Below are 14,630 nucleotides of genomic sequence, written 5' to 3'. Positions count from 1 at the left end.
CAGATGTCTGGCATCCAGTTGCAAACCAGATACACAGCACATCCGACATCATTCCAGAGGGAGACTCACAGCGCGGACTGGCACTGCTTCATGTGCAGGACAATGCACACCTGACCTTGGATTCATGTGCAGGACGATGCACACCTGACCTCGGACGACTGAGATGGATCCCTGGCTGACTCGTCCCGGACTGGGCTCACATGGGACCAGTTCACCATCCCAGGTCCTGCACCTTCTGTACAGAATGTCTACGTGGCATCCAAGTGCGGGATGCACGTGACAGAAGTCTATCCCACTTTTGGGTGAGAGTTTGCTCCGCATTAGGTGGTAAGAATTGGGCATAAAATCTGTCCTTAAACTCTTTCCAAGTGCAAATGGGGTCTTTGGTGGTCTTTTTAGTGATCCACCAATGGGCAGCTGTCCGCTTCAAGAACATGCTTGCATGACGAATTTTGGACTTCTCAGTCAAGTCCTCATCACTAAAAGCAATATAAAACTGTGCCACAAATGCTAGCACTTTAGAGGCATCATACTCTCCATGAAAGGCATCAAATTTCACGGACTTGTCCCCTGCCTTGAACTCCTTGAGCTTCTTGGGATGTGGGACATGTTCTTCTCTTTTTCTCTTCCCCTTATCCAACGGGGCAGCTCTCTTTGCATGAGCTTCGTGAGTAATGATAGGTGTTCCACTAGCCAAAGTGACATGGGTCTTTGATTCTAGTGGCCCTACTGCATGTGACCTCGCTGAAAGATGCCTTGTCTCGCCATGAAACAACTCAATAGGCAAGGTCTTTTGGCTTGCATGCCGACCACTGTCCCCATGATGTACATACCTAGAATCCGAATGGCCTTGAGCATGCATAAATCTGTTTCCTCTTTATGCAAGTATGATCTCAACCTTTGAGAGGCTGGGTCTCCATGCTGCAAAGGGGGTGGATTCTTGAACATAAGCTGTCCATCCTCTCCCTCTTTAAGGTCACCCTTGCCGATAAGATAAGAGAGTGCCAGCTCCCTTGGCTTATGCCTTCCATGCAATGCATCGGAATCCAGTGAAGCACTTGATTGGCCCCTCGAATTTGGCACTTCCAATGGGTTTCCCTGGCTGTCCATTGAATTAAGTGTTCGTGCTTGCTCTTGATCTCAAAACTCCGTGCCTCCTCTTTAGAAAGAGAGACGACCGGGCTCTGATACCAATGTGACCGCTCCCTATAGGAGGCCTACAGATTGGAAGACAATATACACATATTTAGAACACTTGATTTAACTGTTATTAAACAATGGAAACAACATTAGCAACACAAATACTGGAAATACTGAAAATACAAATGACACCAGCCCTCCCCTCCCCCCTTCAATACTTTTTGTATTTCTTGGAGTATTTATATTTGTACAAGCGTCACGGGCCTGACAGGCCAGATTTCTCCACAGGGGAGTGAAAACAACCAAAAAGAACTGGTTCAAGTCGATGAAGAGGTGTTGGGCAGAGTAGCCCCAAATCACAGGCTCATTCCCACCTTCACTGGGTGGACACCTGCCTTTCACTGGTCTTCCGAGACCGTGCACCAACAGGCACGCCCGTACTGACGCAGGCCAAGGAGTACACAGCGGAGGGAACGTGGCCTGGTTCTCCCCAATGAGCTTTGCTTCCAAATTCCCCGGTGAGTCTAACCTTCATTGGTTCTCAGAAGCTCTGAGAGCGCGGTTAACAACACTACACAAGGAAATATACTAACCACACCAGGAAGAATTTCTTGAACATGGTCAGCATATACATGCTCTGCTCTTGCACTACACAACTTAAAGCATTTTCTGAATTTAAATTAGCAAATTTCAGATTTATTCAAATGAGAAAAAGAATATGAGAGCACTTGCTACGGTGAGTACAGTCCAGATACATCCGGTACTACTTGTAGGAGGTACAATCAAGCACTTTAGGTACTTCACATGTGTGCAAGTACAACCAGTCAGGTACTATGCAGGTACCTGTACTTGCAGTAGGTACAGCAGGTACACCAAGGGCAGCCAGCAGGTACAGTAGGTACACCAGGGGCAGGTACAGGCGGGTACAACAGGTACTGCAGGTTCAGCAGCCAACAGGCGGGTGCAGCAGGTACTGCAGGGCTGGTACAGGCATGGACAGCAGGTACACCAGGGCTGGTACAGGTGTGGACAGCAAGTCTACAAGGGCTGGTACAGCCGTGGACAGCCTCAGGCGGATACAGGCGATGGGGAGTAAGCTGTAGGCGATGGAGAGAAAGAAACCACCAACCCACCACGTGGGGAATTTTCAATAAATGTTCCATGCAAAAGCCTTATCAAAGGTTATAAAACCTTAGATTCAATTTAATACGATGGGCACCATCAAAAGGAAATGTCCAACCCTTCTTTTAAATGTGTGTGAACACATTACTTATAAACATTAAAGTTAACTATAGCTTATGGATTTTACATTTTAAAAGGGGCAAAATGACAATACTTACCACCTGTTCACATGCCACAGCACCAAGTCAGCAAAGTGCATTCTACGGTACACTGGGGGCGTCCCCGTCCAGTGTACTGGCACGGCATAACAGGCAGACACATGCAAACAAGTCATGCAAAAACAAATTTATGCATGCAGGCATAAATGCATGTGCACAAATAGTGGACGAAATCTCCCTTTCATGGAACTTGTACAAGAGGTTCCTGTCGGGCACAAAACTGGCGCGGCAAATATAAATAAATATGTCCTGGTCTTCCTATGGAGTGACAATCCCATAGGTAAGACACCATCCTGGCTATACAGGGGTGGCACCAAACAACAGGCTCCCGTCCATACAGCACGAAGCAAATCTCACACGGGTGACACGAAACTGGTTCTCATCCATGTGACATAGAGCTGGTCGCACACGGGTGGCACTGATCTGGCTCCCATCCATGTGACACCACAAAACTGGCCCTTTCACATGGGACACTGGCCTGGCCCTATCATGTGCACAGTGTGTATCTACCGTGTGCTATACGCATGCAAGACTAGTTTCGAGGCTTGGGGAAGCTTGGAACTAGGCAAGCTGATTGACGAGCTGAGTTAGGGAAATACTAATGGGCGGGCACCCAAGTATGGACGGGCGGGCGGCCAAGTGTGGACGCCCGATGACCGGCCAAGAGCCTATAAAAGGGTGGCCAAGGTTAGTTATTGTATTATAGAGAGTCTCGCGAGTTTGTGAGAGCTCTATGGTCTTGGAGCCTGGATCTAGTGTAGACGTGCACCTGCTTTATGCAGCCGAGGCCGGCAGCAGTCTCGAGGCCCGTGAGGGCAGCTTCGTGGCGGTATGGGACGTCGCGAGGAGGAGATTGGTCGGTACGTCATCCTAGTTAGCTCAGCTCGTGGCTCGGTGGGGACAGCCAAGACTGTGGGCTCGCCCACGGCTGTCATGGTTGGGAGGTGAGTCAGGCCTGCACCCCCTTGCTTGTTTGTTTGTTCGTTTGTTTGCAGGATTCGAGTTTCGAACCAAGATCGATCACGAGGGGATCTGTGGGGATTTGACAGTGGTATCAGAGCATACCTCGTGAACGAGCAAGTCGGTAGGTAGAGAAGATGAGGTTGAAGAACGGTATGTGTTAAAAAGCTTGCTGTTTTTTCTGTGCGTACTGCAGTTTTCAGATTTGGTATGTGTTTTTTCTTCATCAAAGGACCCCATGTTGATGGGAGATGGTAGTGTAGTAAGGGTTGATTGCTTTGCAAAGAAGAGAAGTCGTGTTTGTGCAGTCGCATGAGAGTAAATTTTTTCTTACAAGCTTTCGTTTTTTTTAGTTTAAATTTTTTATAAAAATTTAAAAGTTATCTCCTCTCCAAGGTTTAAAAGTGTTTAATTTTTTTTTAAAGACTTTAGAATATATATATATATATATATATATTCACGAAAAAAAAAACACAAAAGCTAAGTCTAGCTTTTTGGAGATTTTTGGCTTTTGGGAAACCTTTATAAACCCGTCAAGTGGGCTTCTTGTCACACATCTCTCAAGTTCTCAAGTTTTCAAGCTCTCAAGCTCTCAAGTTCGCTCGCACTTTCATTGTGCGAAGATCGAATTTTCTCTCCACGTACCCTCTTCAAGATGTCGACCCAAGAATCAGAGTTGGAGCCCCTCGTGGAACGCGAAGGCTTGCCGGCTACGGAAGGTACCGATGCTGATCTTTTTGACGATTTTGTGTCAAAATCAGATTTCCAAGAGTTCAAAGTAGCTCTCGAAGCTTCTTCGTCGGAACGTCAGGCACAAATCGCAGCCCAGATGCAAGCTTTGCAGAACTCCATCGCTCTATTGACCACTACCCTCTCTACTTTCTCGGGTATGGATACTTTGGCTTCAGGTGACTTGGCCGTTCACACTTGGGCACCCATATCTGCGAAGAAAAAGAACACATGCGTAACGAGTGCCCGAAGCAAAAGGGTACCAAGTCAAACGCAGGACCCAAACCAAAGGCAGCTAACCAGTTGTCTTTGACAGGTAAGTCAATTACTGTACTTTCTCGCCCTAGTACTTGTTCTGATTGTCTGTTCAATTCTAAGCTATTTGGTATGCATGATCTTCTCCGAGTTTATGGAGAAGTGAATGGCCATAAGGTTCACATTCTTTTAGACCCTGGCAGTTCGCATAATTTTGTTAACTACAAACTTGTGCAGAAATTGAGTCTTGATACGACACTCAGCGACCATACCTATGAGGTACGTCTACCTGCGGGAAGACAAGTTTGGGATCGCAAGGTGGAGATGCTTCCAATCCAGATTCAGGACTACAAAGATACTCTGGAATGCTATGTTATGCATCTGGAAAATGTAGACTTGTTATTAGAGATTGAGTGGTTTAAGACTCTTGAAGTCCAGATAGATTGGTCTAGTCATATTTTTTCTTTTCAGCATAGGGACACCAAGTATAGTATTTTAGGTGATTGTATTCATCCCTCTCAGGGACCTCTTGTAAATACAATTGATTTTGGAAATATAATGGATTCTTCTTTGTATACCGCTTTCCATTGCGTATTGATTGAAAGGGTCCATGAATAGTATTGCAGATGCGCTTAGTCGGATTAGAGAGGTGAATACTTTGTCGTTCACCGAGATTTCTACTGACTTATTTCAGTCATTGAGGGGGCTTTGCAAGACTGATAGTTATTTTGGTCCATTTTGGCAGAAGATCCAGGACGGGAGCTCATTGATTGACCAAGACTTGGTGACTGAGCAGTCTACTATTCAGGCTGTAGGAAGCCAGTGGATGATTCGGAATGGTTTGCTATTCCGTAATGACAAAATTTGTGTACCACAGATCCCGGACATTAGGTCCAAGATTCTGAGGGAGTGTCACGACGCCCCTTCTGCTGGACACCCTGGGGTACACAGGACACTATCATTAGTGAAACACACTTTTTATTGGCCGAAGATGAAAGGGTATGTAGAAGATTATGTTCTCAAGTGTCAGATTTGTCAGGCAAATAAAGCTGAACGCTTTAGACAGGCTGGGTTGTTGCATCCTTTGCAAATCCCAGGTAATAAATGGGAAAGTATTTCCATGGATTTTATTACCGGATTGCCAAGAACACATCAAGGCTACGATTCTATTTGGGTTGTGGTAGATCGCTTGACAAAAATGGCTAGATTCTTACCGACCCGGAAGACTATTACAGCTACGCAATTAGCTCGGCAGTTTATCGAGCAATTGTTTAGACTGTACGGGTTACCGCAGGACATAGTCAGTGATAGGGACTCTAAGTTTACGAGTGATTTTTGGAAACTTGTTTTTGAGAAGTTCGAAACAACTTTGAATTTGAGTTCCTCAGATCATCCTCAATCTGATGGCCAGACTGAAAGAGTGAATCAGATTTTGGAGGATATGCTTCGAGCATATGTATCCAAAAGACAGAGTTCATGGGAGGATTATCTTCCTATGTTAGAATTTGCATATAACAGTACTAAGCATACGAGTACAGGGTTTAGCCCTTTCATGCTTATGTATGGTTTTCAACCAAGATCACCTGTTACAGTAGGATTCTCAGGACTTCAGCATGATGCAGCACGTAATTTTTTGCAAGATATGCAGGAAATGTTACAAGTTGCAAAGGAATCTATTAGAAGTGTTCAAGACCGAGACAGGTTTTATTCTAATAGACATCGTTCACCTAGAGAGTTCTCTGAAGGAACGATGGTGTATTTGCGAGTTCCGAAAAATTCTGAGACTTTACGGACAGGTAGATCTCCGAAATTATCCCCTAGATACTGTGGACCATTTCGTGTTACACGACAGATTGGTTCCGTTGCATATGAATTGGATTTGCCTTCTCATGTGAAAGTTCATCCTGTATTTCATGTCAGTAGACTTAAGGAAGTACTGGGTAGAGCAGATCAATTAGTTACTCCTCAAGAAATTATAGATGTCGAGGATATGACATTTGTTCCGCACGAACCTGAAAAGATTCTTGGATTTCGTGAAGGAAGATTGCGTAATACGCTTCTCACGGAATACAAGATCAAGTGGAAGGATCGTGTTGAGGAGGACGCTACATGGGAGACATTGACTACTCTTCAGAGAGATTACCCTGGCTTTTTAGTGAGCTCAGGAGTGAGCTCTTAGAGGAAGGGGAGTATGTCATGTGCACAGTGTGTATCTACCGTGTGCTATACACATGCAAGACTAGTTTCGAGGCTTGGGGAAGCTTGGAACTAGGCAGGCTGATTGACGAGCTGAGTTAGGGAAATACTAACGGGCGGGCACCCAAGTATGGACGGGCGGGCGGCCAAGTGTGGACGTCCGATGACCGGCCAAGAGCCTATAAAAGGGTGGCCAAGGTTAGTTATTGGGATATAGAGAGTCTCGTGAGTTTGTGAGAGCTCTATGGTCTTGGAGCCTGGATCTAGTGCAGACGTGCACCTGCTTTATGCAGCCGAGGCCGGCAGTAGTCTCGAGGCCCGCGAGGGCAGCTTCGTGGCGGTATGGGACGTTGCGAGAGGAGGAGATTGGTCGGTACGTCATCCTAGTTAGCTCAGCTCGTGGCTCGGTGGGGACAGCCAAGACTGTGGGCTCGCCCACGGCTGTCATGGTTGGGAGGTGAGTCAGGCCTGCACCCCCTTGCTTGTTTGTTTGTTCGTTTGTTTGCAGGATTCGAGTTTCGAACCAAGATCGATCACGAGGGGATCCGTGGGGATTTGACAGGCCCCATGTGAACATGGCACAAATCTGGCTGCTCTATGGAGTGACAATCCCATAGAAGTGGCTCCAGAAATGGAGATGGACCAAATGGTGACAGTATTAAGTGTCTACTAAAGACCCAATGGGCGTATGAGACCAAAGTGATACAATAATGTCCATGGCATATCTCATCATGGAATGACAAATAAAATAGAAACAAAAACATTGCTATCTCATTGGGGTGATACAGAATTGTCCATGGAAACTCGTCATGGAATACTACGAACATAGAAACATGAGAGGAGCATCATCCCCTAGTAGATTGTATACCACTCTCCAAAATATCAAGCATGGGCTAATGAGTATGGCCGAGAGGTCTCCCTTAGCTATCTCACGTGGAAAGGTAGCTTGGCATGTTGTGGATCTGGAGCTGATGAGGGGATTGTGGCTACAGTCCGGGACCCCAGGGGCGTCGGGCACGCTGAAATGTGGAGGCCCAGTCCAAGGTAATTGCTCTCGGACGAGGTGGTTCCGGAGCAGCCCGACAAGATCCACTGTATGGGTGTCCTCCACCTCTTGGGTTTGGAAGAAACTAGTGAGGGAGGGGTCAGGGTAGTTGGGTCCGAAGCTCTCTCAAGAAAGTGTTCCTGTGTCTGCGGAGCTCAAGCAGGAAGAGCTCTAGGCAACATTGGTCCGGGAAGTCAATGATCTTGGAGAGGAGACCAAATCCCTCACGAAACAGACAGTGAAACCTCTCTGTGGATCTCATATAGTATACTAGGCAGTGGCATTTGTGATGCTCCTCTGTCTCAACCTTTGTGTGGCATAATCGGCATATCCTCTCCTCTCTGGGTCTCCGTATGAGCTCCCCAGCTCTGAAGACGCGCTCAGCTCTACTTGTCTCCACTCTGAGGCAGTGGGATGAAACTCGTATCTGGCCAATCGCAATCCGCATGGCATGGGACATGTGAACACTCAGGTAGGTACCCAGGCTGCTGGATGAATCCATCCTCAATGAGCGTGAGGAACTCGAAAACCTGGTTGATATCCTCATGAGAGAGCCAGAGAAAAGGGGAGTCCAAACTGTACTGAAGGGGTGGTAGGCGGTCCATGCGGAGCCCATATAGTGAGAACCAAGTGGAAACTAATGCATACCATACTCCAGATTGGCCCTCAAGTGCTAGCTGTCTTGAGGACTCCAAGGCAAGCCTTGGGTACGTGCGGGGATCCATGTGACTGATGCGATGGAGGTATGTGATTGTCTGAGAGAAACGAGTGAACACGCGGCTCCGGCCAACCAACAAGCCACACAGATGGGTGCTAACAGCCACACCAAAGTGTGGCCACCACACGACAAGTGCGGCAAAGATTCGAACCCGGGCCAACAAGCAAGGGCTTTAAGCCCCTTCTAGTAGCCAAGCCAACCATGGACCTCGCATTTTGTTAGAGGCTCTCACAAGCGTTACAAGGCGCAACACCCCTTGCTATGCGTCCCGCTTGTAGCTGCTGATAGTGGTGATGTTATGATGATGATGACGTTGGTCTTGGTGTCGATGATGATGGCGACAACTTGTATTTTGCTAACTGAAGCACTCTCTCTCTCTCTCTCTCTCTCTCTCTCTCTCTCTCTCATGCATAGGCACACATTGAACCTCTTTCTTAGGTATACGCACAGAAGGACAACGGAGCTTTCCTTAAGCTTTTGATAAAAAACTTCTCTTATTATTCAAAGTCCATACTTCCTTCCTGACAATGAGTACAAGCCCGATTCCTCTCTACAAATATAACAATTCTCCTCTAAAAACAATGCTCTCTCTCATCAAATAGGAGCCAAGCTCTTTATAGCCTTAAATTACAAATTTAAAAAGCTACTAAAAAACACCTCCAAAGCTTGCTCCCCCAAATATGGCTAAAAAAAAAGGCTAAACTCTTAGCCTTCTATAAGATGCAACCCCAAATAATATTTACAAAGGAAACAATGAGGGCATCCGATGAAGATCACTTGACGGGAGTCTGCCAAGATCCAAAAAACCCGACACCCAACCGATGCTGACGCGACAACTCCAAACGGAAAAGAGCAAAGCCAATGTTGACGAACATGGGTGCAGCACCCACACACATTTCCGGCCAAATGTGTGTCAAAAACCTGAGCAAAAAATTCCCATCACAATGTGTTGATTGAAAAGTAGGTGTACATCACTTGACTGTTTAAGCAATTAATTTAGATTGGTCAATCTCAACTCTCTCATCTTACCCGTCTCACTGATGGAAGGATCATTTCATTTTAGTTGATTTTTTTAAATTTCCACACCAGTTGAATGATATTTTTTATTTTTGACTCTCTTAAGCTACATTGGCCACCGAATATAAATGTGTAGAGCCAATTATCTTCTAGAGGTCATGATCACATGACGATACTCCAATGACCACACATGAAACTCGGAGGGTTGATGTAACCGGCCTTCAGAAACCAAAAGGGCGGTGAAACAAACACTCGCACATAAAACACTTCAACACCATTGAGGACCTAGAAAAGGAAAACAAACAGGGGGAGCTAGAGTGCTCCTGCAAATAGTACACGGACACCGATTGGCCCCAAATCGCAGTGGCGCCCCTTGCGGTATTTCTTTAATTGATTTTAAGAGCTTTGATTACAATATAAGGCTGGAAACACAGCCGTCACAGTAGAACCCTGGAAGCCTGCAAAGAACCTGCATCTGGCTTCTTGTCCACTCGGCATCCACAAACAAGTCCAGCCATTGTTCGCATCGAAAGACTCTCTCACATTGAGTCTGCATACAGAAGCTTTCTCCCATGATCAAGGCTGCCACAACCATCCATAGCCTCTCACACTATGAATAGCATCACACCCTGACACATCCAGTGCTTCTGCATCACAACACAGACTCCCAAATTGTCTCTCAAAAGAGTATCACAGCACAGCATACCATACAGTCGACACACCTGTACAAACCCTCTCTACCTTCCAAGGGTACTATCCATCTCTGTCATGGATTCCCTGTCCCCTGTCCAATCGATAGCAAGGCTGTACCAAAAATGTGTCCATTCTTGTACCTTCTGCCTGCATGTGACCTATCTTATGGAGAAACCCAAAACATGTTTCCTCGTCGAGAAACCTACGACCTGTTTCCACATGAAACCCTTAGGCCTGTTTCCCTTTGAAACTTATGTCCTGTTTCCATACATCTAGTTACCTGTTCCCTCATGAAACATCTGGCAACATAGAGATGCCCATAACTGTAGGTCCCATTGTTCCTTTCTAGCAGGAAGAAAACAATCTGCTCCATGAGCACGCAGCCATGCGAGCTTGCATCACTCCCATGCCAAGAAACATAACCAAATGACCTGTACTTGCAGCTGGAAACCCAAGTACATAGCTGAATTTGCAGCCAAGCAAAAACAGCCCATAAACTGTCCTGTTTCCACCCTCTGAACTGCCAAACCCTTCCTCTCACAAAGGGCTAGAGAGAACCACTCTGGAACAGTCTTGAACCAGTGAAAAGAGAGACTCTGAAAGACATCACCTGCAGTCCCACTTGCTCACAAAGAAAGAGAGACTTACAGTCTTTATGTCGCTTTCCACAAGAGAGAAAAAGACACGAGGAAAAGCCCCGTTGTGTCCTGCCTTCTTGTCCTGCAGTCCACGCCTTTGTGTCCAACTCTGCCTGTATGGACAGCAGCGCAGCCAGCCAGCTTCATGCCAAAAGCAAAGGGGAAAGAGGGATTCAATAGGCGCCTGTTTCTGTCCTGTCCGTACAGCTGTCCGTACAGTCGTACAGATCTGCATGTATTCCCCAGTCCACTTCTCCCAAAAAAGCACACGCTTCCTCAAGAGATAGGTGCCTCTTTTGCCTGCCAGACCCTCTTCTTCCCAAAAAGCACACGTGGCCCCAGAATAGCATATGGGCCACGTTTTTCTTTAATGAAGGGCTTTATAATAATTTTTAAAGGTTTTTAAACCTTTGTCCCCACCAAAACCCTTTGTCCCCTATGCGCAGCCAGCATGTAGTCCACTTCTCCCAAAAAAGCACACGCTTCCTCAAGAGATAGGCGCCTCTTTTGCCTGCCAGCCCCTCTTCTTCCCAAAAAGCACACGTGGCCCCATAATAGCATATGGGCCACGTTTTTCTTTAATGAAGGGCTTTATAATAAATTTTAAAGGTTTTTAAACCTTTGTCCCCACCAAAACCCTTTGTCCCCATGGGTTATGAGAGACTTTAATCACTTGGCCCCCTTCACACTTGGGGTTGTCCACATATGGGCTCCCTTTTTGACTCCAACCTGATGCCATTCACACTGTCCACCATGTCCCCGTGCACACCTGCATCTTGTCCAGAGAAAAACACAGGGTCGTGACATACCCCCCTCTTGAAAAATGGCAAGCGTCCTCGATTGCACTCAATGGCACAGTAAAGCATCTGATGAGCAAAGATACCCCATATGGCAAAAACAATGGCCCTCCAATGCATCTGGGTGATAAAATAATCATCCTGCACAATAAGCCACACTGTCCTCTTGCTTGTTCGTTCAGAACCTACAGCAAAAGTCTAAAACCAAATGGAAACACGTTAACTGTGTTAGCCAAAAACAAAACCATGCATCATTCTACATATGACACACATATGCATGACACACATATGCATTCGCAAACAATATGCTCCTCAAAATGCTCTACCTACTCCAAAGTAACAGTCTAAGGGCTGCTCGCAAGCCTTACGCCCATGGGCATCCCGCAGGTCCCACGACTGATGGTACAACATGAGCATATGCAAGCACTCAATGCATCCAAACACTACATCTAGTAAGTACTTTCCCACATATGTCTCATGGCCATCCCGCAGGAGTTACACCCAATGGTGCATCCATGAACATAATAAAGCACTTGATGTATCATACCAACATACATGCAGCACTCAACACAATGCAGAGTATTTCCCAATGTATTCTCAATGGTACCAGGATCCAATGGCACCAGAATACAAAAATACCTCTACCTCAAAAAGTGTATGCATACATGCACAAATAGAATTCGATCCATATATGAACCAAACCAACTCTAGGACTGCTCGCAAGACTTATGCCCTCCATAGAGTTATCCATAGTTGCAGTTTGAGGTGCGCGCGACTGTGAACCATACTCAACCACCATCTCCTGTGACTAGTACACAATATCATAGAAGTCCCATAAGCAGATGTACTGTCGGCCTCAGTACCTTCGGGTGAATACAAAGATGTCACCAAGCGACTCCTAGATGACAACTGAGCCTGTCTGTAACAAGGGAGCGGAGGTGCTACCCCCCTCTTGAGCATCAGGCAATGCTCCAGACCTATGCTCTGCTGAACCTGAATGAGCCGTAACAAGAGTCGACTCCAACTCATAGGCATCAAGATAAAGCTGCAACTCCTGAGGTGAATCTGCTAAGTCACCCTCCTCCATCCACTTCGCATCCATCAGTGAACCTCCTCCATCCACTTCGTATCCATCAGTGAACAGCTCTTGAACTTCACAGGATAGCGACGGGAAACTTTACCCTGTACCTTTCTTTCCTTATGTGCCAGTATATGCTCACGAATAAGAACCTCGTCAAGTTCCTCCACTTCCATCTGAGCCTCATCTGATACATCCTCAGGCACCCAAAACCTGCTTGCACTCCACCCAAGTGGTAAGCACAAGTCCTCGATGAAGCATAGTAGATCACCACTGCTAAACATAGAAAGAAACTGTCTTCCGAACCCATGAAGCCTCTATGAAGATACCACCGGTGACAAACTGTCGAAAGCCATAGCCTTCAACGCATCTCCTGCACCATAACACTTCAACTGCTTCTTGTTCCTAGCCGACTACTTCTTGTCCTTGGTGTCTTTTCTCCTGAGCTTCATCTTCAGCTCTTGCTCTTCACCTCATATAGGCAAAGACACAAAATCCTGTACTGTGTCCTGCACTTCCTTTTCACTTTCCTCATGTTGAAGCTTTTGATGTGACTCTCATGAGACAACCACGAGCTCGCCCCCTTAGGAAAGTTGGCGATTGTCCCAACCAAAGCAACCACGGACTCGCCCACTTGAGAAAGTCGACGATGTGTCCTGGCAATGGAACCTTGTAACCGGCCTTCAGAAACCAAAAGGGCGGTGAAACAAACACTCGCACATAAAACACTTCAACACCATTGAGGACCTAGAAAAGGAAAACAAACAGGGGGAGCTAGAGTGCTCCTGCAAATAGTACACGGACACCGATTGGCCCCAAATCGCAGTGGCGCTCCTTGCGGTATTTCTTTAATTGATTTTAAGAGCTTTGATTACAATATAAGGCTGGAAACACAGCCGTCACAGTAGAACCCTGGAAGCCTGCAAAGAACCTGCATCTGGCATCTTGTCCACTCGGCATCCACAAACAAGTCCAGCCATTGTTCGCATCGAAAGACTCTCACACATTGAGTCTGCATACAGAAGCTTTCTCCCATGATCAAGGCTGCCACAACCATCCATAGCCTCTCACACTATGAACAACATCACACCCTGACACATCCAGTGCTTTTGCATCACAACACAGACTCCCAAACTGTCTCTCAAAAGAGTATCACAGCATAGCATACCATACAGTCGACACACCTGTACAAACCCTCTCTACCTTCCAAGGGTACTATCCATCTTTGTCATGGATTCCCTGTCCCCTGTCCAATCAGTAGCAAGGCTGTACCAAAAATGTGTCCATTCCTGTACCTTCTGCCTGCATGTGACCTATCTTATGGAGAAACCCGAAACATGTTTCCTCGTCGAGAAGCCTACGACCTGTTTCCACATGAAACCCTTAGGCCTGTTTCCCTTTGAAACTTATGTCCTGTTTCCATACATCTAGTTACTTGTTCCCTCATGAAACATCTGGCAACATAGAGATGCCCATAACTGTAGGTCCCATTGTTCCTTTCTAGCAGGAAGAAAACAATCTGCTCCATGAGCACGCAGCCATGCGAGCTTGCATCACTCCCATGCCAAGAAACATAACCAAATGACCTGTACTTGCAGCCGGAAACCCAAGTACATAGCTGAATTTGCAGCCAAGCAAAAACAGCCCATAAACTGTCCTGTTTCCACCCTCTGAACTGCCAAACCCTTCCTCTCACAAAGGGCTAGAGAGAACCACTCTGGAACAGTCTTGAACCAGTGAAAAGAGAGACTCTGAAAGACATCACCTGCAGTCCCACTTGCTCACAAAGAAAGAGAGACTTACAGTCTTTATGTCGCTTTCCACAAGACAGAAAAAGACACGAGGAAAAGCCCCGTTGTGTCCTGCCTTCTTGTCCTGCAGTCCACGCCTTTGTGTCCAACTCTGCCTGTATGGACAGCAGCGCAGCCAGCCAGCTTCATGCCAAAAGCAAAGGGGAAAGAGGGATTCAATAGGCGCCTGTTTCTGTCCTGTCCGTACAGCTGTCCGTACAGTCGTACAGATCT

At 46.5% G+C, this 14,630-nt stretch overlaps 1 protein-coding gene across 3 annotated transcripts in view; it reads left to right on the top strand.

Annotated features, from left to right (window-relative positions):
• The window catches only part of AT-HF (HIS HF), a 117,583-nt gene that overhangs the window by 65,214 nt on the left and 37,739 nt on the right, over positions 1-14,630 (top strand). The gene's annotated exons all lie outside the window — the stretch shown is intronic.

Source organism: Cibotium barometz, chromosome 18, assembly GCF_041138505.1.
Source record: "Cibotium barometz isolate CiBa-2024 chromosome 18, ASM4113850v1, whole genome shotgun sequence".
Classification (NCBI taxonomy): Eukaryota; Viridiplantae; Streptophyta; class Polypodiopsida; order Cyatheales; family Cibotiaceae; genus Cibotium; species Cibotium barometz.
The sequence above is the reverse complement of the archived record's forward strand: the minus strand, read 5'-3'. Positions and strand labels throughout refer to the sequence as shown.